Source organism: Taudactylus pleione, unplaced genomic scaffold (genome assembly GCF_031769625.1).
Source record: "Taudactylus pleione unplaced genomic scaffold, aTauple2 ptg000602l, whole genome shotgun sequence".
NCBI lineage: Eukaryota > Metazoa > Chordata > Amphibia > Anura > Myobatrachidae > Taudactylus > Taudactylus pleione.
In genome coordinates, this window is record NW_028285004.1 from 7,448,288 (window position 1) to 7,473,876 (window position 25,589).

At 42.6% G+C, this 25,589-nt stretch overlaps 1 protein-coding gene across 1 annotated transcript in view; it reads left to right on the forward strand.

Moving 5' to 3' along the window:
* Positions 1 to 25,589, forward strand: part of ODR4 (odr-4 GPCR localization factor homolog) — a 100,380-nt gene that overhangs the window by 46,252 nt on the left and 28,539 nt on the right. The window lies entirely within an intron of this gene.

A 25,589-nucleotide genomic window follows, 5' to 3' on the forward strand; every position in this document is an offset into this window, starting at 1 on the left:
CTGGCAAGCAGCGATTCTGATTACCAGATGGGGAACGTAATTCACAGAGGATTGCCCTAGCACTTGTACTATCTGGGGACTTTGCCTTTGCTCAGGATTTCCCTAAGGGTGGTGAGACTATATGGATGCAAATCATATTGCCACACTGGCTCTGCTAATCAAGCACCTATACCACTCTTTGATTTCCACATGATCCTTTGAATGACATTCTTAAGCGACCATAATCTGCCAGTCATCAGTGATATACTGTATTTCTGAGAATATGTTGTACTTTTATATGAATTTCATTGATGTATTTATATGTAATGTTATATATGCATTACATTTATTATTAATTAATCCAGGTCTCCCTTGGTTGAATATATACATATAAACACAATTGGTTTACGTAGAGATTACAGTAGCTGTACCAAAATTTGAGTGTGCAATCAATTTCTTAATGAAGACATTGGTCTCAACTATTTTGTAAATATATATTATGAGAGACTTGCAGTAGGAGGGGCACCTAGCATGGCTGCATTTTACATGGGCTCTAGACCTCAATTACTAAACCTGCCTCAAATCTGGGTTTTTCCTCTGAGAATTGCCCTTTGCTGCCAGGTATAGCAACGTTAACGCTTTTGCAAGCATTTCTAGGTCTGGAGACCCCTTCTCTGCATCGGAGTCGAGCCTGCATAGTCAAGGCTTTCATGATCGCCCTCGGCTATCTTTGTGTTCGACAAGTGGGAGAGACTGAGGAACTTTTCTTGCTGCGCGTGACCTACTCTCTCCGTTGCGTATTCTGGAGAATTGCTGCACTTACCAAAAAAGAAATATGGAAGCGCTGGCAAACAGTAAAATAGATCTATTTAAAATATATCAGTTAATGAATCACTCCCAAGACATCAGCTGGCAACCTACACCAATCATTAAGTCAAAAAATGCAATAAATTATTACAGTCAAAATAAATTAAAATGAGGCAATTTTTGTGTTCAAATAGAGTTGTATGTTAAATTCTTTATATGTAAACTTACTGGACACCCCCTTATTCTACTTTTTAATTGCTGGACTTACCTTCTGGAATGCTGATTATGATCCAGCCTCTACATGTGCTATTATCTGGGGCTGTAGCCAATCCTAGATTCCATCTACCTTAAATCTGTCAACATTTCTTCTCTGGTGGTTTTTGGTGGATGGGCTGTGCCATCTGGTCCCCTTATTTCTGGTTGATCGCTGCTGTGGAGCATCGGTCTTTGCCTGTGGCCCTGCTGTTGTTTGGCTCGCAGCCTTTAGACTCCTACTTTCCTGATCGGTGGTGTAAGCTGTACCCGACAGTCTGACCACGGAGGACCTGCTGGAGGGACCCGACACCTGAATAATCTTTTGCCCACTGTTGCTTCTCGGAGCTGTGCCCAGCGCTGTACCTGGAGGTTTCTGTGATCTCTGTGTGGTGTGCTGATCGTGGCTTTTGGCCCATCGCTGACTGAAGACATTGTTTGCTGGATTGGTCGTTTGTCAATCTGTTTACCTGTTGGGACTTCTGATGCAGCTTTATGGACCCTTCACCGCAAGTTCACCTACTGCTGACCCTGTGGAACATTGCCCTGCTCCCTCTTTTGACCCTTTGCCTGGCTGAGGTACTGTTCTTTTAACTGTTACCTGTCTGTCTCACCCTGCTGCAACCTCCCCTTTGCTCCCCTAAGGTGATCCCTCATTATAGCATCTCCCTTCTCCTGCCCCCCATGATACCTGCTTAGTTGGGAACTAGTATTTGTTTCTCTTTGACTGCCGTCTGGGACCAGTGGATTACAATCTTCTCGACTGTGCGACTTGGGGATTCCCTGCACAACGGGAGTGAGAGGTGTATTGCTCTATATTGCAGCTCTTACCATTTCCAGAATTCCCTAATTTTTTATTTTCTGGCGGACAACCTTCACTGCTGAGTGGTAACCTTCTGTGCAATTCAATACCTTTATTATTTTCTTTACATTGTTTTGTAATAGCTCAGTTGTATTACCATTTTCTACCACTCATTACACCTTTTTTGTGCTAATTATCATGTTAATGTACAGTACATTGATATTACTTGTGCCTACATACAGCACTGTTCCTGTGAGTTTAGCACCATCTTCTGGTAGTTTGTTTTATTACATCTGTGATAAGGTGCTTTCCCTTTACCCAAACCTTCTATCCATGTTATTGTAGCACTCTATTAGTCACCTCAACATCACATTGTATTGTACAAATATGTAGCCATTTTCTCCTGATAGTCAGGGGGCATACACTATTCTGTACTCTTTGAATCAGTTTCGATATAAAAATAATATTAAAGGGACCCACGTTATTAGGCCCTTGTCCTCTCTCCCGGCTACATATTAGGCCCTTGTCCTCTCTCCCGGCTACACCAGATTTTCCGCGTAGTCCTCCGGTGATTGGGGTAGTCGTGGTAACCCCCTCTTTGACGCAGAAATGGATGTAGATGTTTCTAGAATCATTATGCCTCAACTTGATACGATGTTTGGACGTCTTGAGACTGACTTAACCATTTTTATGGCTAAAATGGGATCTATCTCTCCTAACCAACCTGAACTTATTTCAATCTTCTTGGATTTTCCCACATCAAGAGTGATTCTTCTCTTATTCCCCAATAGCATCCAATGAAAATGTGATTCAAGGGTACATATTGAGAGAAAAATATGCCAAATATAGTGAAGTACAACTTTAATATAAAAAAAACATACACAATAAAAGTATCCACCAGCACTAAGGGTATAGGCAGCGTACCAGATATGGAGGTGTATATGTACACCAGCAAACATTTGTGATTACAAGGAGCAATCAGTGATCGCGGTGAGCGACAATTTGTGGGTCCCAGAGACCCACTACTTTAAAAAAAATGGGGTCCTACCTGGCTATTTCTGGGTCCCATCATAATTTATGCTTTAGAGCTCCCCATATGCCTCAGACCTCCCCACATGCCACCACACATCCCCACATGCCCCTAAAATGCAGATCTGATACCCCCAACAGCATCAGATATCCCCACAAGCCCCTTAAATGCATGTTTTAATTAGGGATGTGCAGGCTCGGTTCTACTCGGTTCCGTTCGGTTCTTTTTACCGGATCTTATTGGGTTTCAGCTGTCACGAGTTTTGGATAGCCAATAAGATTCGGTAAAAAGAACCGAACGGAACCGAGTAGAACCGAGCCTGCACATCCTTAATGCCTCCATGATCTTTCAGGTAATATGACTTGTCTGTTCACAAAACCCATAGTGAATAAGTAGGCTTACCATATCATCCCTTTAAACTGGGACACTCATGGATTACACAGGTTCTGTGGCTCATTGAAACCAGGTGAAATCTAGGTATGAAGTCAGCCAGTCACAGAACCTTTGTAATTAATTCACGTGTCCCGTTTTAAAGTGATATTATGGTTAGCCACTTTAGGTAATAGGCATATTTATCAAAGGATAAATTATTTCGCACATTAATGCCCTTTACACATTATGTCACACAGCAAAGCCCAGCCTTTACACATTATTATTATTATTATTATTAACAGTTATTTATATAGCGCACACATATTCCGCAGCGCTTTACAGAGAATATCTTACCATTCACATCTGTTTCTGCCCAAGTGGAGCTTACAATCTACTGTATATTCCCTACCACATGCTCACACACACACACACTATGGTCAATTTTGTTGGGAGCCAATTAACCTACCAGTATATTTTTGGCGTGTGGGAGGAAACCCACGCAAGCACAGGGAGAATATACAAACTCCACACAGTTAGGGCCGTAGTGGGAATTGAACCCATGATCTCAGTGCTGTGAGGCAGTAACGCTAACCATTACACCGTCTGTGCTGCCCTGCATTATGCCATGCAGCAATACCCCTTACAAAATGATGCCGCACATTAATGCCCTTTACACATTATACTGCACATTAATGCCCTTTAGGCCCCCTGTGCAGTGCCCCCAGCAGCAGTCCCCCTGTGCAGTGCCCCCAGCAGCAGCCCCCCTGTGCAGTGCCCCCAGTAGTAGTACGCCTGTCAGACCACCTAAGCAGTCCAATGAAGGTATCTGCCCCCATAACATGCGTGAGTGACCTGGGCATTAGGCCCAGGCCACTAAAGGGCAAATAGGTGGGCTCTCTAGTGACCTGGGCCTAATGCCCAAGTCACCTATTTTGGGGGGCATATACCTTCAATTGGGCCTATTGCCCCCTATGTTGCCGGGCCTTGTGCCCGCCTATAGACCCACAGGCCTATTGCCTGAAGTTACCCCACGGGCCTAGTGCCCGACAACCTTGGTGGTCTAGGAAGGAGTAAAATACCGGTGGCTCAAGGCCGCCTACCAGTACGGTGGAAGAGGCTGGGGGGAGCTTCGTTAGCTCTTTTGCTTTCCTCCCCCGCAGTCCTCTTCGGTCCTCAGTTTCAGTCTTCTGCCGCTGGCCCGTCCTGGCCAGCGGCACCGCCTCTTCCTTCTTGATCACGCCGTCTTCTGGCCTCTTCCGCGGCCGCCGGAACTGTCGCCGCGCTGCTCTTCACTTGTCTTCGGGAGGTCTTCACTCCTCCCCTCCGCCGACAGACTGAATGTTCCCGCTCAGCAGCGTCTATTCAAGACGCCACGAGTGGGCAGGGCTATGACGCGACAAGCCGCGATTGGCTCGTCGTGTCTGCCTCCTATTGGCTGCTGGACCGCAAGCCAAAAGCTCGCGGCCAGTGCCAAACCACTGCCGCTGCTACTTGGCTTCCGGGCTGCGAGCTCCGCTCAGCTCGCCCCCGGAGCCAAGCTTCTCCCGCCGCCACTGGTGCAAGGGACCAGGTGGTCCCTTCACCAGGTACCCGCCGCGGTGGCTTACCCGGTGCTGGGAACAAACACTGTCCCAGCGCCGGGCACGGACGCTGTGCCGATGCTGGGATCAGACGCTTTCCACAGCAGCAGCCAATGAGAGTCTATCTTGACTCTCTTTGGCTGCTCTAACAGACAGCGTTATGTCTGTCTCTGCAGGGGGACATGCTGTGCTGCAGCCAGCTGTCAGGGATTGGCCACAGCACAGCGCGTCCCCGGGGACTTTAAAAAAGTGAGTCCCCAGTCCCCGATATGGGGTAAAATACGCGCTATAGCGCGTACTTGCGAACACTGGCAATCCTGGGAACAGCACCTGTATTCACATTCACTGATGAACTCCAAGCCACTCCAATTCCAAATCGGCTCCTTCCCTTTGTCCACCAATGCTCTTCAACTGTTTTTTTCAAGGTGTGCTGGTTTTTAGATCCTGAGCCTTAATATACCTGGCCCTCCCCTGTCATTGGTTGATGACAAGAAGTGACAGAAAAACATGTATACATACATTGTACATACTACCCTTCTTATGGGCACAATACCTTTTTATTCAACCCTCTTTTCATTCCTAACTGGAGTGTTCAAAGTACCATGATTCCTGAGATAAAGAACCTTAACATAACCACTTCCGGTTATCGCGTTCCCTGTGGAACGCACCTGGAGAATTCTGAGTATTAACTTATGACGCTTCACGTCACCTGACACGGAGACCGGTGTATTATCCTGCTCCGATGTCAGCCTATATGAGTCTCCTCCCTTCTCTATGACACTCGTAGGAGACCCAGAAGTGTGCGATTCAACTAAGAGTGTGCAAACCACGTCTGGAACGCAGACTCCTCTCCCGAACCCAGAAGTATGCGTTCCACATCGGATCTGAATGAGTTCTTATGCATCCCAAATATACTATGGGACTTACTGTAATTCGGATAAAACCTACGTATAAAGTGCAGTGTGCCCATAAATTACATATAATCTAAGCTATTTAACATCATTCATATAAAAACAAATTCCATGATCCATAACAAATATATATATATAGAACAAAATATAAAAGCAAGCAGAGAGAGGGAGGTACTATAAAACAATAGGAAGGTATGTTATAAGATCGATAATAATAAAATGGGTTAAAAAAATTTTTAAAATGGGTAAATTTTTAAGTTATTTTATAAGAACCATTTAATTTCAAAATCATTATTCAAACCATTCAATATAAGGCTTTTTAGTTCATAAATAGACTTCATCTCTGTTTTTGCTAAAATATTGTCTGGTAGTGCAACCAATTGAAAGAGAGGTGGGGTGAACACCTAAGAAATATTAAAACAGGTTTTGAAAACTCTCAAATCATTTTAAAGTATGTCATAAAAGTTTGGTGTCGGATAAAAAGAGTAATAGGAATAAAACAAGTAAAACCCCATTGGAGACAAAGGGGTATAGACAATATTTTAGCAAAAACAGAGATAAAGTCTATTTATGAACTAAACCCTTATACCAAAAGGTTTGAATACTTTTGAAATTAAATGGTTTTTATAAAATTTTTAACTAAAAAAAATGTTTTTAACTAATTTTTTTTTTTTTTTTAACCCATTTAATTATTATTATCGATCTTAAAACATACCTTCCTATTGTTTTATAGTACCTTCCTCTCTCTGCTTGTTTTTAATATATCATATATATATATATATATATATATATATATATATATATATATATATATATATATATATATATTCCAAGTGGTTCCCGCACTCACGGCAATGAAATGTCAATGTCAGGGTGCTTCCACGGACATGTGAGTCCACATATAAAAAGAATTTCCAAAGGAAGGATGCACTCTCTGTGTAAAATAATCTGCACAATTTATTCGTCTTCAAAACATATACCAATCCCTCCTTGTCCAGCACTACCCCATATGCCAACACTCTGCCTCCGTGCCCTCTGCAAAAATTACTGCATAGTCCCAATATTCAGCGGCACTCGAGGTCTTAAAAAATCACTTCTTTTATTAAGTCACCAACGTTTCAGGGCTACTGGGCCCTTTTGTCAAGGTATCAAAAGAATAACAAACAAGCATCTTACCTTTATAGCACCCGTTCTATATATACATTTATATATATATATATATATATATATATTAATATATATTATAATGTTATGGATCATGGAATTTGTTTTTATACGAATGATGTTAAATATATTAGATTATATGTCATTTATGAGCACGCTGCACTTTATACACAGGTTTTATCCGAATTACAGTAAGTCCCATAGTATATTTGGGATGCATAAGAACTCATTCAGATCATTCCCCGATGTGTAACGCATACTTCTGGGTTCGGGAGAGGAGTCTGCGTTCCAGACGTGGTTTGCACACTCTTAGTTGAACCGCACACTTCCGCGTCTCCTACGAGTGTCATAGAGAAGGGAGGAGACTCATATAGGCTGACATCTGAGCGGGATGATTCACCGGTCTCCGTGTTAGGTGATGCGAAGCGTCATAAGTTAATACCCAGAATTCTCCAGGTGCATTCCACGGGGAACGTTATAACCAGAAGTGGTTATGTTAAGATTCTTTATCTCAGGAATCATGGTACTTTGAACCCTCCATTTAGGAATGAAAAGAGGGTTGAATAAAAATGCATTGTGCCTATAAGACGGGTAGTATGTACAATGTATGTATACATGTTTTTCTGTCACTTCCTGTCATCAACCAATGACAGGGGAGGGCCAGGTATATTAAGGCTCAGGATCTAAAAACCAGCACACCTTGAAAAATACTGTAACAGTTGAAGAGCACTGGTGGACAAAGGGAAGGAGCTGATTTGGAGTGCATCAGTGGATGTGAATACAGGTACTTTTCCGGGGATTGCTACTTGTTATCACAAATGTTTGCTGGTGTACATATACACCTCCATATCTGGTACGCTGCCTATACCCTTAGTGCTGGTGGATACTTTTATTGTGTATGTTTTTATATTAAAGCGGTACTTCACTATATTTGCCATATTTTTCTCTCTATGTACCCCCGAATCACGTTTTCATTGGAAGCTATTGTGGGGAATAAGAGAAGAATCACTCTTGATGTGGGAAAATCCAAGAAGATTGAAATAAGTTCATTTTGAAACTCTGGGACTATTGGTCTAGACTGGAGCGCTGGAAATTTATTGTATTTATTTTATTTCTGTTTGAATAGAGTTTGTGGCCTCTATTGAATTGCTCTAGCTGCACCCGTTATTGAAGCGCACTGTATTTATATTTTACTGTCTCCTAACCAACCTGTTCGGGAGGTGGATAGAGATATCGCTGAGAGCATTGAGGACTCCCCGCACATTTCTAGTACTCAGTCTTGGTCTGTTACACTAGGAACACCTCACTACTTTGAGAGTGGGTTTCAGTACCCAGCATTGGGATCAAAACAACTTGGTGGATCTTCCTGGGGAACCCCGGCTTTCTGATTCCTTGGGACCCACCCTGATTAGAATATTCAGCTTCACTTCTGCTGCTGACCGGGTGTCAGACGCCACATGGCCAGTAAATCACCAACCCATGTCCATCCGAGCTGGGACCAGATGTCAGGTAAAGCATAGTTAAATTTACAAGTCTGGACAGGGCTGAGAGCCCCCTCCTGCCAGGCCTTTCCCCCTTCGCCATAGGCTCAAAGACCCATCAGGCCATATTTGACCTAGTTGGGAACTGTGATTAGGGATGTATAGCTATTTTTTTAAGTTTGGGACCAGTTTGAGCATCCCCTCCTGCCAGGCCCATTCCTTATACTCGTTTCCATTTTATATACCATTTTTCCTTTTGTTACCCTTCTGGTGCAGTCTCCATTTAAGATGAGATCTGTCCATTTTCTGTGGCCTTCGGGGGTTTGTTAACTACACAGTATTTACATTCTTTCTTCCATGCTCTGCACTGTCAATTTGAATAATTTTATGTTTGTTTACCCCTTTTTAGACCTATGTCGTTAGTTATGGTTATTACGTAATATCTGATGGTATCTCCATTTCTAAACAGAGAAGGATTAAGACCCACCACCACCACCTCCGATCCTAAGGCTGTGTATTCTCCCTCTTACATGCGATTACCTTCTTTTTTATTATTTATTTTCATTGTTCTTATTCAAATTACACCAGACTCTATCTTGCCTTCACTCCAGATACGGTCACACTCCTTTTTGGTTAGGAAAAATGAGAAAAGTGATTGAAGCATAGGTTTTATTATATTGTCATAATCATCGTGACTATGGTAATGGCTCCTTTGAGCTTTTTTTCAACTGTTACATGTTTGTGATCTCTCTATTTGTTTTTTGTGGGGTTTTTTCCATTACATTTTTATGGAGTTTTCATATAACAGCAAAGGGTATAGAAAAGAAAGGGGAAAAGAGGGTGTACAAATACTTAGGGTAAAATACACAGCAAAATCAGTATCACAAACTAATCCTGCATTAGGGGTCTATGTATTAATCGCGGCACTGCCATGATTATTAATATTCCAACTTGCTGGGGATATTTTCATTTTAAATAAAAATATCCCGGCTATGTACCACCGGGAACATGCAGGGACAGTGGTTGCGCACAGCGTCAGCATCCTGGCCTGGCTGGGGGCTGCAGGGAGAGAGATTGAAAGATCTCTCTCCTGCATCGGGAGCCCCCATAGGCAAACAGTAGTTTACACCATCTGAACATGGTGTAAACTACTGGGGCTAAACTCCGAAAAGCATAGCTAATTCGCACTTTGCTGGAGATTTCTGTGAAATCTCCTGCATTATGCCATTAGTACATAAGATCGATACATAAAATGATGCAGAAACTGCAGTTTCTGCATAATTTTATTTAAAAAACTGCTTGATACATACTGTATGCCCCTTAAACTGGATTTACACTGTGAGTAGGATAAAAATGAAATAATGCAATTAAAGGATCCATCGATATATTCACCCCCCAGGACTTTGCCAATCAGGACAAATACTTCAGACTACAAGGGAAGTAAAAGAGGGACATGACCAGAAAACATGAAAAATGCCTCCCACACACCCGCAATTCCTCCAGCAAAATTTAGAGATAGAGGCCCATATTTTGTGCTGTCTTTCAGGAGTAAAATATACTCGGTGAAGTAACTTAATAAATATTTCCGGGACAACTTAGCATGTACGGAAAATAACTTCCCAATCCTCATCAAGTGTCCTAGAAAGATCCTCCTCCCATTTTCTGGGGCTTCTGTTTATTGGTGTTAAGTTTATAAAAGGAAACCTTGGAATAGGCCTCCAATATACGATGTAGAGTGGGAAGATAATCTTGCAGATGAAGCAAACAAAGCAGAATATCATCCGCAAACAAACAAATCTTATAAGTAGCCTCGCCCACCTTAGGGCCCAGAATAGACCGCCTCCCTAAAGGGGGAGAGCGGACACCCCTGTCGGGTGCCATTAGTAATATTAAAACATGTGGAAAGACATCCGTTAACTAATATCCTGGCAGACGGAGCTGAATACAAGGCCGAAACGGGATCTAAAATCTTACCACCAAACCCAAAACGTCTAAGAACCGCCTGAAGGTAGCCCCAATGTAGCCTGTCAAAGGCCTTCTCCGCATCTACGGAGAGAATTAACAGGGGATGCTTATTGCGTTCACACTGCTCCATAAAGTTAATGACCCGACGAGTGTTATCCGGCGCCTGACGACCCATAAAAAAACCCTACCTGATCTTGATTAATTAGAGAAGGTAATAATAGACATAGCCTAAGGGCAACCAATTTGGCAAAAAGCTTAACGTCTGTATTCGCAAAGGCAATAGGCTGATCATTTTGGACCTCAGTGGGAAATTTGCCTGGTTTGGGGAGGGCAACAGTCTGCGCCTCCAGCATTTCCTTAGGAGATAACCCCTTCTCAGTAGCTTTGTTGAACACTGACGCCAAAACTGGTGTTAGAGCAACTTTGAAAGTTTTATAAAAGTTTGATGGGTAACCGTCAGGCCCAGGGGCTTTATCTATCAGTGAAGTATCTCTTTCAACCTCCTCAACTGACCATGGAGCTTCTAGGGCCAGACATGTATCAGAATCGAGAGAAGGTAAATTAATATCCCTCAAAAATCCACTAATGCCCTCCTCAGTAGGTTGAGGAGTATGTGGGTCAGCCCCCAGGTTGTACAATCTTGAATAGTAATCCGCAAAGGTATTTTCTATATCATATGGGTCAGTGGTTTTCAGTGTTCTCCCCAGGCTGTTTTTTCGGGTACACCACCTGGCAAGAAACAGCCTACCACCCGGCACTTTGGGAGCCTGCAAGTGGGGACAGTATCTGGGAGCTGTATAAAAAGGACCAGATCCTACAGACTTTGCAGCTTTTTCATAATCAGATGACTGGGCCCAATAAGAAGAGGAGAATAAATATATAAAATGTTATTTCAAGTTTAAATCATTATAAGGTCAGGGTTTAAACATTTTGTTATTGTGAAGGCCCCTGCCGGGTACTTCTTGATGCCAACTGGCTGGAAAAATTTTCCTGGTTGTGATAAAGGTCCCATCTCATGTCCTACTTAACTGAACAGATTGGACGTGGCATGAATTATCTTTACGATGACGATATTGTACCCATTATCTACAGCAACCTGAACTCCAGCCAAACCTGATACTGGAGAAGATTGAGAACAATTATGCTAAAAAATAGTTTTAATAAGAGAATAAGCATGGATCAGATGTATACATATAATGTGAAATCACATGCATATTTATTAATATTACGCAAAACGTATTCTACAAATAATAAGAAGATGGGTCTCAGACCACTGGAGTAGAAGCAGTGTGGTCTGTGTTTGCAGGAAAGCCTGCAGTGAGAAGTAGGCCTCGGTAGGTAAACACTAGATGGGCCAAGAGGTACACAAGATGAGGGCAATATTGCACTCCAGGGGCGAATAGGAGTCAAAAACAAGTAGAGATGGTGTGAAGTAGAGGGTAGGGGAGTCCCCCCTCCCCCAAAAGAAGGAGAAATAGCCGGGTGAGCAGGAGCTCCAGCGATAAATGTCTGGCTCAGTCGGCAGTTCATGTAACAGGCGTGACCCTGTTGCGCCTCAGAAATACATTGCACATCGCTGTTCTGATCCTGCTTATGAAGCCTCGCCAGCCAGACCGTGGAGTCTTTTCTTGGAGTCTCTCATTTTATCTCTTCTTCTCCTGCTGGAGTTTTCTCAATTCAGCTTTTTTCTTTTTTTCTTTCACCTTTTGCTACTATTTTACGTGGTTCTAATGTGTCTGTAATATCATCATTGGGGACAGCTTGTGTTATGTCCTCCTGCTGTTCTTGGTTCCCTGCAGTCAGGCTGCTCTGTTCTCCATTCCTCAGATCACCTTTAGGCTCATCTACTGCAGGGGAAGGACTTTGTGGGCTCTCAGTGAGAGTCCTCCTTGCACTGTGTTCCACTTCCATCTCCGTCCAGCCTATACAAGGGTCATAATTGCATGAACATTTCTTTCCATTTGCACCTTAATGCAGTGTCCCTTTTACAGTCCCCCCCCCCCCTATGCAGTGCCCCTAGTAGTGGTCCCCCTTATGCAGGCCCCGATTAGTTCCCCTTATACAGGCCCCCAGTAGGGGTCCACCATATGCAGTGCCCCTTACACAGTGCCCCCTGTAGTGGTCCCCCTTATGCATCCCCCGTTAGTTCCCCTTATACAGTGCCCCCAGTAGTGATCCCTCATATGCAGGCCCCCAGTAGTGATCCCCCATATACAGTGCCCCCAGTAGTTGTCCCCCTTATGCAGTGCCCCCTGTAGTGGTTCTCCCTTTTCAGTGCCCCCTGTAGTGGACCCCCCTGTGCAGTGCCCCCAGTAGTGAGCCCCTTATATAGTGCCCCCAGTAGTAGTCCCTCCTATACAGTGCCCTTTATATAGTTCCCCCAGTAGGAGTCCCCCTTGATGCAGTGCCCCCTGTAGTAGTCCCCAGTAGGGGTCCCCCACAATGCAGTGCCCAAAGTAGTATTCCCCCCTCCCCCAGTGGTAGTCCCCAGTAGTGGTTCCCATGATGCAGTGCCCACAGTAGTATCCCCCCCAGTGGTATTCCCCAGTAGTGGTCCCCCACGATGCAGTGCCCACAGTAGTATCCCCCCCCAGTAGTGGTCCCCCCTGAAGCAGTGCCCTCAGTAGTATCCACCCCCTAGTAGTATCCACACAGTAGTGTCAAACCCCCCCCCCCCCAAGGCAGTGCCCCAGTAGTATTCCCCCCCCCCCCCAAGAGTTGTCCCCAGTAGTGGTCCCCCCCGAAGCAGTGCCCCCAGTAGTATCCCCCACCCAGTAGTAGTCCCAATACTGGTCCCCCCCCCCACCTAAAGCAGTGCCCACAGTAGTATCCCCCCAGTAGTGCCCCCAGTAGTAGTCCCCTTCTTTGTAATAGAGTGCCCCCCCCCCTGAAATACACACTAAAATGAAACAAAAAAAAAATACTTGCCTGTATCCACGCTCCTGCTCCCGCCGCCATCCGCACGTCCATCCTCCCGGGCCGGGCCACTCTGCATTATGGGAGAGACGTCATGACATCATGACGTTTTTCCCATTACCACTGCAGGAGCCAGACGGAAGCCCGGCTCTTGCAGTGGGCGCGCAGCAGTCAATGAGAGCCTATCTGACTCTCATTGGCTGCTGATTAACACACACATTACCGCCAGTGCTGGCGGCGATGTCTGTGTTATGCACAGTCTGAGCCCGCCTGCCACCCTCCTCCTGGCGCTATTGGGCAAGCGCTCAGGGGGAGGGAAGGGGCTCAGCTGTGCAGCACAGGACTGGCGCTGGAAGCCTAGCGCCAGTCCTGTGTAAATGTGTAGCGCTGACCGCACTCACTGCGGTCGGCGCTACACTGGCTAACTAGGGCAGGCCGGTACCGTGGCCGGCGGCGCCCCCCCGCGCCGCTGGTCCCACGGCGCCCAGGCACGCACCCCGCTCGCCCTCCCCTAGTTACGCCACTATGTTCAAGGTTCTATTTCTCCCCCCTCTCTCTCCCAGTACTTCACTGACAATTTGTCCCTTTTTTTTAATTGTTTTTGTTAATAAAGTTTACATTTTAGTAAAAAAGAAAAATATATATATATATAATTAAAGTTTTGTTTTATATTTGATCTTTTAATATCTTGTTATGTGCACATACAATATTGTAACAATGTATCCTGTTTAAGCTTTATGAATAAGTAGAATTTGACAATAAAAAAATAAAAATAATATTGTCATCTAGAAAATAAGTTGCTATAAAAAAGCAAGCTATTCTCCAAAGACATTCTTTTACAGCACAATCAATGAGATATACTATGTATAAATAATATAGTAGTTCCTTCATCTGGGGCTCCTCACAGTAAGGCCAGTGACTGTGGATGTTACCCTGGCTGGGCTTCTCACTGAGTGATACGGGGCAGCTATACATTAGTGCAGTGGTTCCCAGCGTGGGGTACTGGTATCCCCAGATGTACTCGCTGTGGCAGAAAACATCTCTGTAATGGTGGGGTGGGACGTGCAGTAGATAATTACACACAGTAAAGCAATGTCCTAGGGATTTTCAGCCCTATGCAGGAAGACCCTGATACCAGCATTTTAAAAAAAACTCTCTCCGTGTCCCTGTAAAAGAGAGCATATGTGGACTATTATTTTATTGCCAATATATAGATACAGTGTAATATATATATATATATATATATATATATATATATATATATATACACAGACACACACACACACACACACACACAGGCACTCTCCTATAATAGTTAATCAACTCCGATGCCCTCAGGAAGAAAGAAGATTATTTAAACAAGCAGCACAAACAAGATGCGGCAGTTGTAGTTGTATTAAATCATCTGTGACAAATCCACCAACGTTTCGGGACACACCTCTCCCTTTGTCAACGAATACACAATTGTATGCCTTGACAACGCTGGTGGATTTGTCACAGATGATTTAATGCAATTTTACTACCTTCATATAATCTCTGAGTGCCGCATAATATATAAATATATATATATATATATATATAAAAATTTTATTATTATTATTTTTTTAAATTGTAATATGTGAGAAATATATATTTCCAGGATTTAAAAATCTATATCTTGACTGACTAACTCATTGACTCATCAACGCCCAGCCCGAACCCGTGGACCTAGAAACTTGTAATTCGAGGGGTGTAATCCTTCCATGATGTAGGCACCCACTAAGCCGGGATTTTTCAAAATTCGACTCCTAAGGGGGTGAAAACGGCTAAAATGTTTCCTCTCTACTGAGGTAATTGGGTGACAAAGCAGCATGTCCCAAGTGCTGTGGGACTGTAAGCTCATTGTCTGGGTCGAGTGGCTTCAGAGGTGTGGCTGCAGCGCAGTCCAGTATTCAAATAGGGGAGCCACACCAACTGCCAGTGATGTTTGGCAGCATTTGGGGTGACAGTTGGTGTGGCTCTCCTATTTGCAGTGTTCTCCACAGAAAATGTTTCCAGCCGGTGGCATCAAGAAGTAGCCGGGTGGGGGCATGTCACAAGCTGCTCATGCGAACGCCGGGGGACCATTCGCTGAACTCCTCCTATCAACTGTCCGTCATCTCTGCTCTATACTGGATTGGTTCCTGCGGCTATTTCCTTTTGGTGCGAACTGTGCTCCGATGCCGGTGATAGCGTTTCACGTGTTTCCGGTTTTGCCATTGTCTCCTGTTATCCAGTTGAGTACCCAGTCCTCCTGTTAGCTTTTGTTACCGGCCATTTGTGTCATCTAGGCGGCACCATCCGCATATCCACGCTCTGCCGTTTGTGTCATCCAGGCAGCACAGACAGCACTCAGTGTCTAGAGTGCGCAGTTCAGCGTCCAGCGGCTAGTGTCAACCCGCGGCACAGGCCGCAATCCAGCGCACCATCGCTTGTGTCAACCCGGCGGCACAGGCCACAATCCAGCGTCTAGGGTACGCAATCCAGCATACCACCGCATGTGTCAACCCGGCTGCACAGGCTTCAATAAAAACAATGTAAAAAAAAAAATATACATTCTGAGATTGCATAATTGAAATGAAGTGAGTAACAAAAAAAGAAAAAAGCTATTCCTTAACGGGGCACTCACAAACTTGAAATCTTTACAAATTGACAACTATATTGTCAACTAAATTGGGGAACCTCTTATCTATTGTAAAATATAACTTTTAATAATTTGATATAAAATTGTTGCCAGCAAAATATTAAAAAGAAATGTGCATGAAAGTAAAATAAATTGTTATGATGATCTCCAAGGCATTTATTTGTCTATTTTATTGACTCCTGAAATGTCTATTAATATTTCACTTGGGCATTAGTGTTCATACAGTTTCAAGACTAACATACATGGATTTCTAATGTAGATATTTATCATGAACAGTTGTTGCTTGTACAGTGTATTAGGTCACTCTCGCCATAAAATGTTTTGATAAATTATGGTCACATCATATTATCTACTATAACATCCCTCCTCCAATGTTTGTAGAGTTGAACTTCATTATTGGTTTTAATATACAGTGCATCCGGAAAGTATTCACAGCGCTTCACTTTTTCCACATTTTGTTACGTTACAGCCTTATTCCACAATGGAATAAATTATTTTTTGTCTTCAAAATTCTACACACAATACCCCATAATGAGAACGTGTTGTTAAGTGCCCACAGTCACTAGTGGGGAAAAGTCCTGCACAGCCATGAGGGCTGGAGTATCTTGGCAAGATGCGGCTGTATAATTGTGATGGGGTCTGTCGTAGCCTCTGGGCTGATTGAGGCCTGAGGGCCGGTAAGCTGTGGTGCGACCTTTGGGCCTGTAGCAGCCTCTGGGCTGATTGAGTTGTGGGCCTATAAGTTGTGATGCAGCCTTTGGGCCGGTAGCAGCCTCTGGGCTGGTTGAGGCCAGAGGGCCTAGAAGTAGTGATGCGGCCTTTGGGAGAAGCATGATGTACCTCATTCCAGAATTTCACCGGTCTGCCTCTGGATCACAGGGTTATGCTTCATCAACCAGGGTAACCCCAAGACCACTGGAACCAGTGAACACTGCAAGAGCAGAAAAGAGAATTCCTCACGATGGATAGCCCCGACTGACCGCTGCACATGAGGAGTCCGATAAAGCACTGGGACTTTGGAAAGACTGGATCCATCCAATCCAATTACTGACACAGGCGTGGACAATGACAGCGGAGTCAGACCCAGGGTTTGGAAAAAAGGCAAATCCATAAAATTGTCCGCTGCACCACTGTAGATAAATGCTGGGACGGAGACCTGTTTGTTGGACAGATGAATGACTGCGTGGACCAGGACAGAATTCTCCGGGTAGACAGATGCAAGGGATTCAGCGAACGCTTGTCCGGTATTCACCCCGCACAGCATTGGCAGCGCGGCTGCTTGTGACGTGTAAAAAGTTTCCAAATTGCACCTGAAGGTCTCTCACACCATGAGAAACAAAATTCTCTGGTCTGATGAGAAAAAGATTGAACTCTTTGGCATGAATGCCAGGCATTATGTTTGGAGGAAACCAGGCCACGCTCATCACCAGGCCAATACTATCCCTACAGTGAAGCATGGTGGTGGCAGCACCATGCTGTGGGGATGTTTTTCAGTGGCAGGAACTGGGAGACTAGTCAGGATAGAGGGAAAGATGAATGCAGCAATGTACAGGGACATCCTGGATGAAAACCTGCTCCAGAGCGCTCTTGACCTCAGACTGGGGTGACTGTTCATCTTTCAGCAGGACAATGACCCTAAGCACACAGCCAAGATATCAAAGGAGTGGCTTCAGGACAACTCTGTGAATGTCCTTGAGTGGCCAAGCCAAAGCCCAGACTTGAATCCGATTGAACATCTCTGGAGAGATATGAAGATGGCTGTGCACCGACGCTTCCCATCCTACCTGATGGAGGTTGAGAGGTGCTGCAAAGAGAAATGGGCGAAACTGCGCAAAGATACAGTAGGTGTGGCAAGCTTGTGGCATCCTATTCAAAAAGACTTTGGGCTGTAATTTCTGCCAAAGGTGCATCAACAAGGTATTGAGCAAAGGCTGTGAATACTTATGTACATGTAATTTCTTAGTTTGTTTTTTTTTATTAAATTTGCAAAAATCTCAAAACTTTTTACACGTTGTCATTATGGAGTATTGTGTGTAGAATTTTGAGGACAAAAATTTATTTATTCCACTTTGGAATAAGGCTGCCTTATTCCAAATGTGGACAAAATGAAGCGCTGTAAATACTTTCCGGATGCACTGTAGATTTCATAAGGGTGCACAAAATATGTGGTACTGAGTTTATTGCTCTTACTCAGTACCTCTTTGTGACCCTTTCACATAGTTACAAATGTATCACACCGTAATGATAGCTGATATACAATATATTGTCATATGACAGCGGTTTGTAAATTGCTATAGTCTTTCAATGCTCCTAATAGTAACCATCAAGTACACAGTTTATACCCTATATAGTTGTTCAGGCATGTCACAAATGCGCCATTGTACTTCGGTTACCTTTAATATCTATCTTGCCCTTTGTTTTATTCTCAGCGTTATTAATCATAGATGACCCATGTATTTAGTGGCCTCACTTAGTTGTGCGCACGTAAATTATATTTTCTGTATAATAATCAGATATCGGCATCAGGCGACCCCCAAGAGACATGGACATGTCTTCAGATTACTTAGGTGATATACGCCCTATCCGTCAATCTATCCCCATCATGTTCATGGGTTAATTTATGAAGTGTGTAACATCAGATTCACTTATCTACCTGTTACAAAACAGTCTCATTAATGTTAAATAGAGTATGTATGATCATGTTCCGTGTTAACTGTCACCGAGACTGTCTATGAAAGAAGTCCCTGTATAATAATCGGGAGTCACAATTTGGCCACGGTATTATTGAGATTTACAATCAGTATATGTCACATATCTCCCCTGTGTATAGTGCTGTTATATTACATATCACTGAGACTGATCATAATTTCAATGTATGCAGAATTATTCAGAATCCTATCATGAGCATGGTGCAATAAGAATATCATGTGTCATGCTGTATATCCCCATCTCAGTGGTTACTCGGTTTGATACCACATGACGGTGACCTTAGATACACTGTAATACTTTGGCCCATATTCAATTGCCGGTGAAAAGTCCCGGACTTTTCGCCGTCATCGCCAGGTTTGTCTCCAGAAAAGTATTGCGCTCGTCCCTATGATTCACCCTATTCAATTGCAAAGGATGCGAGAACGCGTCCCGGCGAAACTTAGATCGGCGAAAAGTCCTGTCAGATTTTGGGAAATCAGCCTGACACCCCCCCAAAAAATGCACTGACATGGGGGATCACTATCGATACCCCCGAATAGCCCTGCTGAAGGTATTTGGGGTACTTAAATGGTCTCAATAGGTGCTATTTAGCGTATTTGCATATGGGGTGAAGAATAGCATTTAGCAATATTTTATCTGCAAAATAACTAGTCCCAGCAAATTTGAGGTACCTGAAAATGGGGGCTAGCATATTTAAAAGTTGCTAAAGTGAAGTTTTAAAAATCAAAGAAAAACCACCTGCTGCAAACACCTGCAAAGAAAAAAACACCTGGGGCATACTAGGGGACCCCTCCTGGAGTCTATTTCACTAGTTTTTATGTTTGTCCCCCAACTTTACACTTTTTAGCCCTCAAAAGGAAAGTACTTTTTGGGGGTGTTCTAATGTATTTTTGTTTTACTTTTTTGGCGCAGTTTAACTATGGGGGACTGTCCTAACACTCATGGGGGTTCCTGCAACTTTGCACCCCAAAACTGCACTTTTTTCCGCCTCCATTCAGAGGCGAATCTTTTCCGCCTATCTGAATGCATTGACTTTCCGCTTAGGTGAAAAGTCATTGCAATTGAATTGTCTCAAATGTGGTTAATTAACCACAACTATAAGTTGCTAATGCAGTCTCCATATATCTTGGCTGCTTCTGTGACCGTTCATGCTTTAAATCCATGCATGGTAAATAGGAGTCATAACATAATAATAAAAATGAAGACACGCTAGCAGCATGTGCCGCGTGTCTGCCTGCTGCACATTTTGCTCAACAGCTTAGTCATAGGATCAACTTGTCTGACGGGTTGACATTTCTTCCCTGCTCTAAAGGGGATTGCAATGGATAATGCTACTTGTGTGGCAGACCTCTCCAATACCCGAGGGAGTAGGTCTTGGTTCTGTGTGAGGATAATTGATTCCGGACAGTGGCATAGGTTTCCCAGCTCTTCACAGTTCTCCTATTTTTCACAAAGGGAGAATTGTGAATTTTACGGAGCAGCCACATCAAAACACGTAAATATACCTGCTCTTTTTCATTACACAAGTAATTTGACTCAGGCTCTACCTTCTATATAACACTGTGAAGTTCTAATTACATCTCTAAATTAGAAGTGAGCCACAAGTAGCACCTGGTGCTTGACTTTTTACGAAGTGCTGGTTCTGATTTATCTATTTTTATTTTTTCTGCCATCTACAGGGCAGTATTCAGGCACTGCCTTTTAATATCTGCTGCTTTTTTATTTGAATTTCTGTGACCATAGCTAACCTTATGTGTTTGAATATTCATATTATACATTGTCACCTATATATTGTATTATATGTTTTTATGTGTTTCATCATTTAGATTTTATAATTTAAAATTTGCATTACCATCTCTCCCAGTCTTTTTTGCTTATGTTTTGTAACAGGTAGATAAGTGGATCTGATGTTACGCACTTCGTAAATTAACCCATAAGCATGATGTGGTCAGATTGACGGATAGGGCGTATATCACCTAAGTAATCTGAAGACATGTCCATGTCTCTTTGGGTCGCCTGATACCCATACTTGATTTTTATACAGAAAATATGATTTAAGTGCGCAGAACAACTAAGTAAGGCCACTAAATACTTCTGTGGTTAATAACGCTGAGAATAAAATAAAGGGCGAGATAGATATTAAAGGTAACCGAGGTACAATGGTGCATTTGTGACATGCCTGAACAACTATATAGGGTATAATCTGTGTACACAATGGTTACTATTAGGAGCATTGATAGATTATAGCAATTTACAAGCCGCTGTCAAATGACAATATATTGTATATCAGCTATCATTACGGTGTGATACATTTGTAACTATGTTAGAGGGGTCACAAAGAGGTACTGAGCAAGATCAATAAACTCAGTACCACATATTCCGTCACCCTTATTAAATCTATATTAAAATCAATACCAAAGTTCAACTCTACAAACATCGGAGGAGGGATGTTATAGTAGATAATATAATATGACCATAATTTATCAAGACCTTTTATTTGCAAGAGAGACCTGATACACTGTACAAGTGAGAACTGTTCGTGTTCATATATACAGTCAGGTGCATAAATATTGGGACATTGACAGAATTTTCATATTTTGGCCTCTATTCACCACCACAATGGCTTTAAATCTGAAAGTCTGCAGTTAAATCACATCTTGTTTGTTTCATTTCAATCTGATGGTAATTACATCCAAATCAGGTGAACGGTGTAGGAATTACAACGGTTTCTATATGTGCCTCCCACTTTTTAAGGGGCCAAAAGTAATGGGACTATCAACTCAAAAGCTATTTCATGGACAGGTGTGGGCTATTCCATCGTTATTTCATTATCAATTAAGCAGGTAAAAGGTCTGGAGTTGATTCTACTGTAGGTGTGACATTTGCATTTGGAATCAGTTGCTGTCGACTCTCAATATGAGATCCAAAGAGCTGTCACTATCAGTGAAGCAAGCCATCATTAGGCTGAAAACCAAAACAAACCCATCAGAGATAGCAAAAACAGTAGGTGTGGCCAAATCAACTGTTTGGAACATTCTTAAAAAAAAACGCATCGGAGAGCTCAGCAACACCAAAAGACCCGGAAGACTACGGAAAACAACTGTGGTGGATGACAGAAGAATTGTTTCCCTGGTGAAGAAAAACCCCTTCACAACAGTTGGCCAAATCAAGAACATTCTCCAGGAAGTAGGTGTATATATGTCAACAATCAAGAGAAGACTTCACAAGAGTGAATATAGAGGGTTCACCACAAGATGTAAACCATTGGTGAGCCACAAACACAGGAAGACCAGATTAGAGTTTGCCAAACAACATCTAAAAAAGCCATTACAGTTCTGGAACAACATCCTATGGACAGATGAGACAAAGATCAACTTGTACCAGAGTGATGGGAAGAGAAGAGTATGGAGAAGGAAAGGAACTGCTCATGATCCAAAACATACCACCTCATCAGTGAAGCATGGTGGTGGTAGTGTCATGGCGTGGGCATGTATGGCTGCCAATGGAACTGGTTCCCTTGTATTTATTGATGATGTGACTGCTGACAAAAGCAGCAGAATGAATTCTGAAGAGTTTCGGGCAATATTATATGCTCATATTCAGTCAAATGCTTCAGAACTCATTGGACGGCGCTTCACAGTGCAGATGGACAATGACCCGAAGCATACTGCAAAAGCAACGAAATAGTTTTTTAAGGCTAAAAAGTGGAATGTTATGCAATGGCCAAGTCAATCCCCTAACCTGAATCCGATTGAGCATGCATTTCACTTGATGAAGACAAAACTGAAGGGAAAATGCCCCAAGAACAAGCAGAAACTGAAGACCTTTGCAGTAGAGGCCTGGCAGAGCATCACCAGGTATGAAACCCAGCGTCTGGTGATGTCTATGTGTTCCAGACTTCAGGCTGTAATTGCCTGCAAAGGATTTGCAACAAAGTATTAAAAAGTGAAAGTTAGATTTAGGATTGTTTAGTTTGTCCCATTACTTTTGGCCCCTTTAAAAAGTTGTAGGCACATATAGAAACCGTTGTAATTCCTACACCGTTCACTTGATGTGGATGTAATTACCCTCAAATTAAATCTGAAAGTCCTGCAGTTAAAGCACATCTTGTTTGTTTCATTTCAAAGCCATTGTGGTGGTGAATAGAGGCCAAAATATGAAAAAATTGTCAATGTCCCAATATTTATGCACCTGCCTGTATCTACATTAGAAATCCATGTATGTTAAGGTGCATACACATGTAACTATTTTGTAACCAACGATTTTCCTGTCAGATCTTCTGTCAGATTTTCCCTTGAAAAAGTGAACGATTTTTTTGAAGTGTAATGAACGATTTTTAGAACGATAAACGAAAAATGTTCCTACCCTTAATGAAAATCGTTATATTGGACAGTCTGAAATGGACGATGAACGATAACTACAAACCACAAACGGGAGCGTGCTTGAACGATTATCGTTCATCGTTATAACTCAGAAACTGAACCATTTTTTTTTAATGATATCGACGTAGTTAACTAATCGTTCAAGAAAATCGTTACGTGTGTATATACCTTTAGTCTTGATACTGTATGAACACTAATGCCCAAGTGAAATATTAATAGACATTTCAGGAGTCATTAAATAGATGAATAAATCTCTTGCAGATCATCATAACATTTTATTTCACTTTCATGCACACTTCTTTTTAATATTTCACTGGCAACAATTTTAAAACAAAATTTAATAAAAATATTTTATCATAAATAAGAGGTACCCCAATTTAGTTGACAATGTAGTTGTCAAATTGTATAGATGTCAAGTTCGTGAGTGCCCCGTTAAGGAATGGCTTCTTTTTTTTTTTTTTTTATTACTCATATCATTACATTTATTCCAGGGTGCACCTCCTTGAGATTATTACATTGATCATACATCGCACGGAAGGACTGGTTCAGACTATTTATATATCTGTGCGGGTGGTTTGGCTTTCTAATATTAAAATTAATACAGAAAATTGGAGTGAGGAACTGTTAATATAGACATATTTGGTATGCAAATAAAAGAGATATGATTCTGCACAAGCTTTATCTACTGTTCTACTACATATAACTATTAAACCAATTTGAAGGCAATACAATTCCAAAATGGAAGTACAGCATTATGTTGGAGATGCGCTCCCAAGGTTAAGTACAAAATACTCCGTGTTTATTCATAGCGTAGGAGCAAGAGACAAAACTCTCTTTTGGGGCAAACTTTAGATAATCAAATTTAAAACATAACTTTAATCTATGAACCCTTAAAAAAAAGAAGTATTTAGACAAAAAAAAATTCTAAAACAGTATTAAAAAATGAGGAGGTTTAATCCCAGATCTGTATGAAATAGACTTCTAATAATTTCCAGCCCAGATCTATATTTGAGTGGCAAAGAACAATCACTTTTACTTGGTCTAGTAACTGATACAAATGTTACCATACAAATAGGATTTTATGTCAACTTCCTACCAACAAACTCATATGTGCCAATGTGACCAATTATTATTAACACTTATTTATATAGTGCACACATATTCCGCAGCGCTTTAAATATTAATATTTGGCCATTCACATCAGTCCCTGCCCCAGTTGAGATTACAATCTATATTCCCTACCACATGTACACGCACACACAGAACCACTAGGGTTAATTTTTGTTGGGGGCCAATTAACCTACCAGTATATGTTTAGAGGGCCTGATTCAGACCCGGTCGCAAGCGCTGAGCGCTCGCAATCGAGTCGATGTTTGCCCACTGGGCATGCGCACGACAGAGCCGGCTCCGTCGTGCGCATGCACGAGACCTGGCTAGCGACGGGTGCTCCGTCGCTCCGGGTCTCGCACCAAAGGGGGCGAGCTGTCGATGGTGATTGACAGCTCGCCCCGTTTGGTAGGCGGGCAGGGGGGTGGCTGGCCAAACTGAGGCGTTCCCGAAGGAACGCCTGCCGTTTGGGGACGGCCCCACTGACATCACCAGTAGCTGGTGGTCACCCACAGCTATGCGAGCGGCCAGGAGGCCGAAACAAAAACAAAAAAAACGCCCTGATTCAGAGCGAGCTCTCGTTCAGAGCGTCCGTCTCTGAATCAGGCCCAGAGTGTGGGAGGAGACAGGAGTACCCGGAGGGAACGCAAGCACAAGTAGAGTATACGAACTCCACACAGTTGGAGACATAGTGGAAATTGAACCCACAAGTCCAGTACTGTGAGGCAGTAATGCTAACCATTACACCATCTATATATACAGTACACATTTGTCTACTCACCTTTTGTGTGAGTACAGTTTTATAAAAAAAAAATTATATTAAGCTATTAGGCCTACCACCAGTGTGGAAGATGTAAGCACCACCAATATAATGGCCCAAAAAAATATTACATATATAGAAGTTGCAATCTCTCATAACATGCAGGTTTTTTGAATGACACAGTAGTTATGTTTACAATCATATGTCACAAGGTAGTGGGTAAAAATGTATATAGAACCATCATTCTATTACATTACTCAATTAACAAGTGTGAGTGAGTTGTCCTGATGTTTGACAGTGATACAAACAAATCATACAGTATTAGGAACAATACATACATATATTAAATAGTTTTACAGTCTGCAGGTTATTACTTTTCCTTAATTACCATCAAGAATCTATATTTAATAGTGTAATAACAATAGCCATTGTTGTGCTGCACTTGCTATCTTAAATATTTAACCAGATGACTGGGGGAGATTAGAAAAAGTGGAAGAAACAGTATTGGGATTTAAAATGTCCTGTCACCTCTACTGTGCACCGTTTGCAATCATGCATTGGACAGTAAATGAGAGGGTGACTGGAACATGATTCCAAATAGAAAAAAGATAGGCACGCTTCTGCTGTCTATTGTGTCTGGGCAGACCCTGGCATTACAGGGAAACAGCCTGGCAGCCTAGATGAGAGAGCGTGTCTGGAAAAAATAGTGA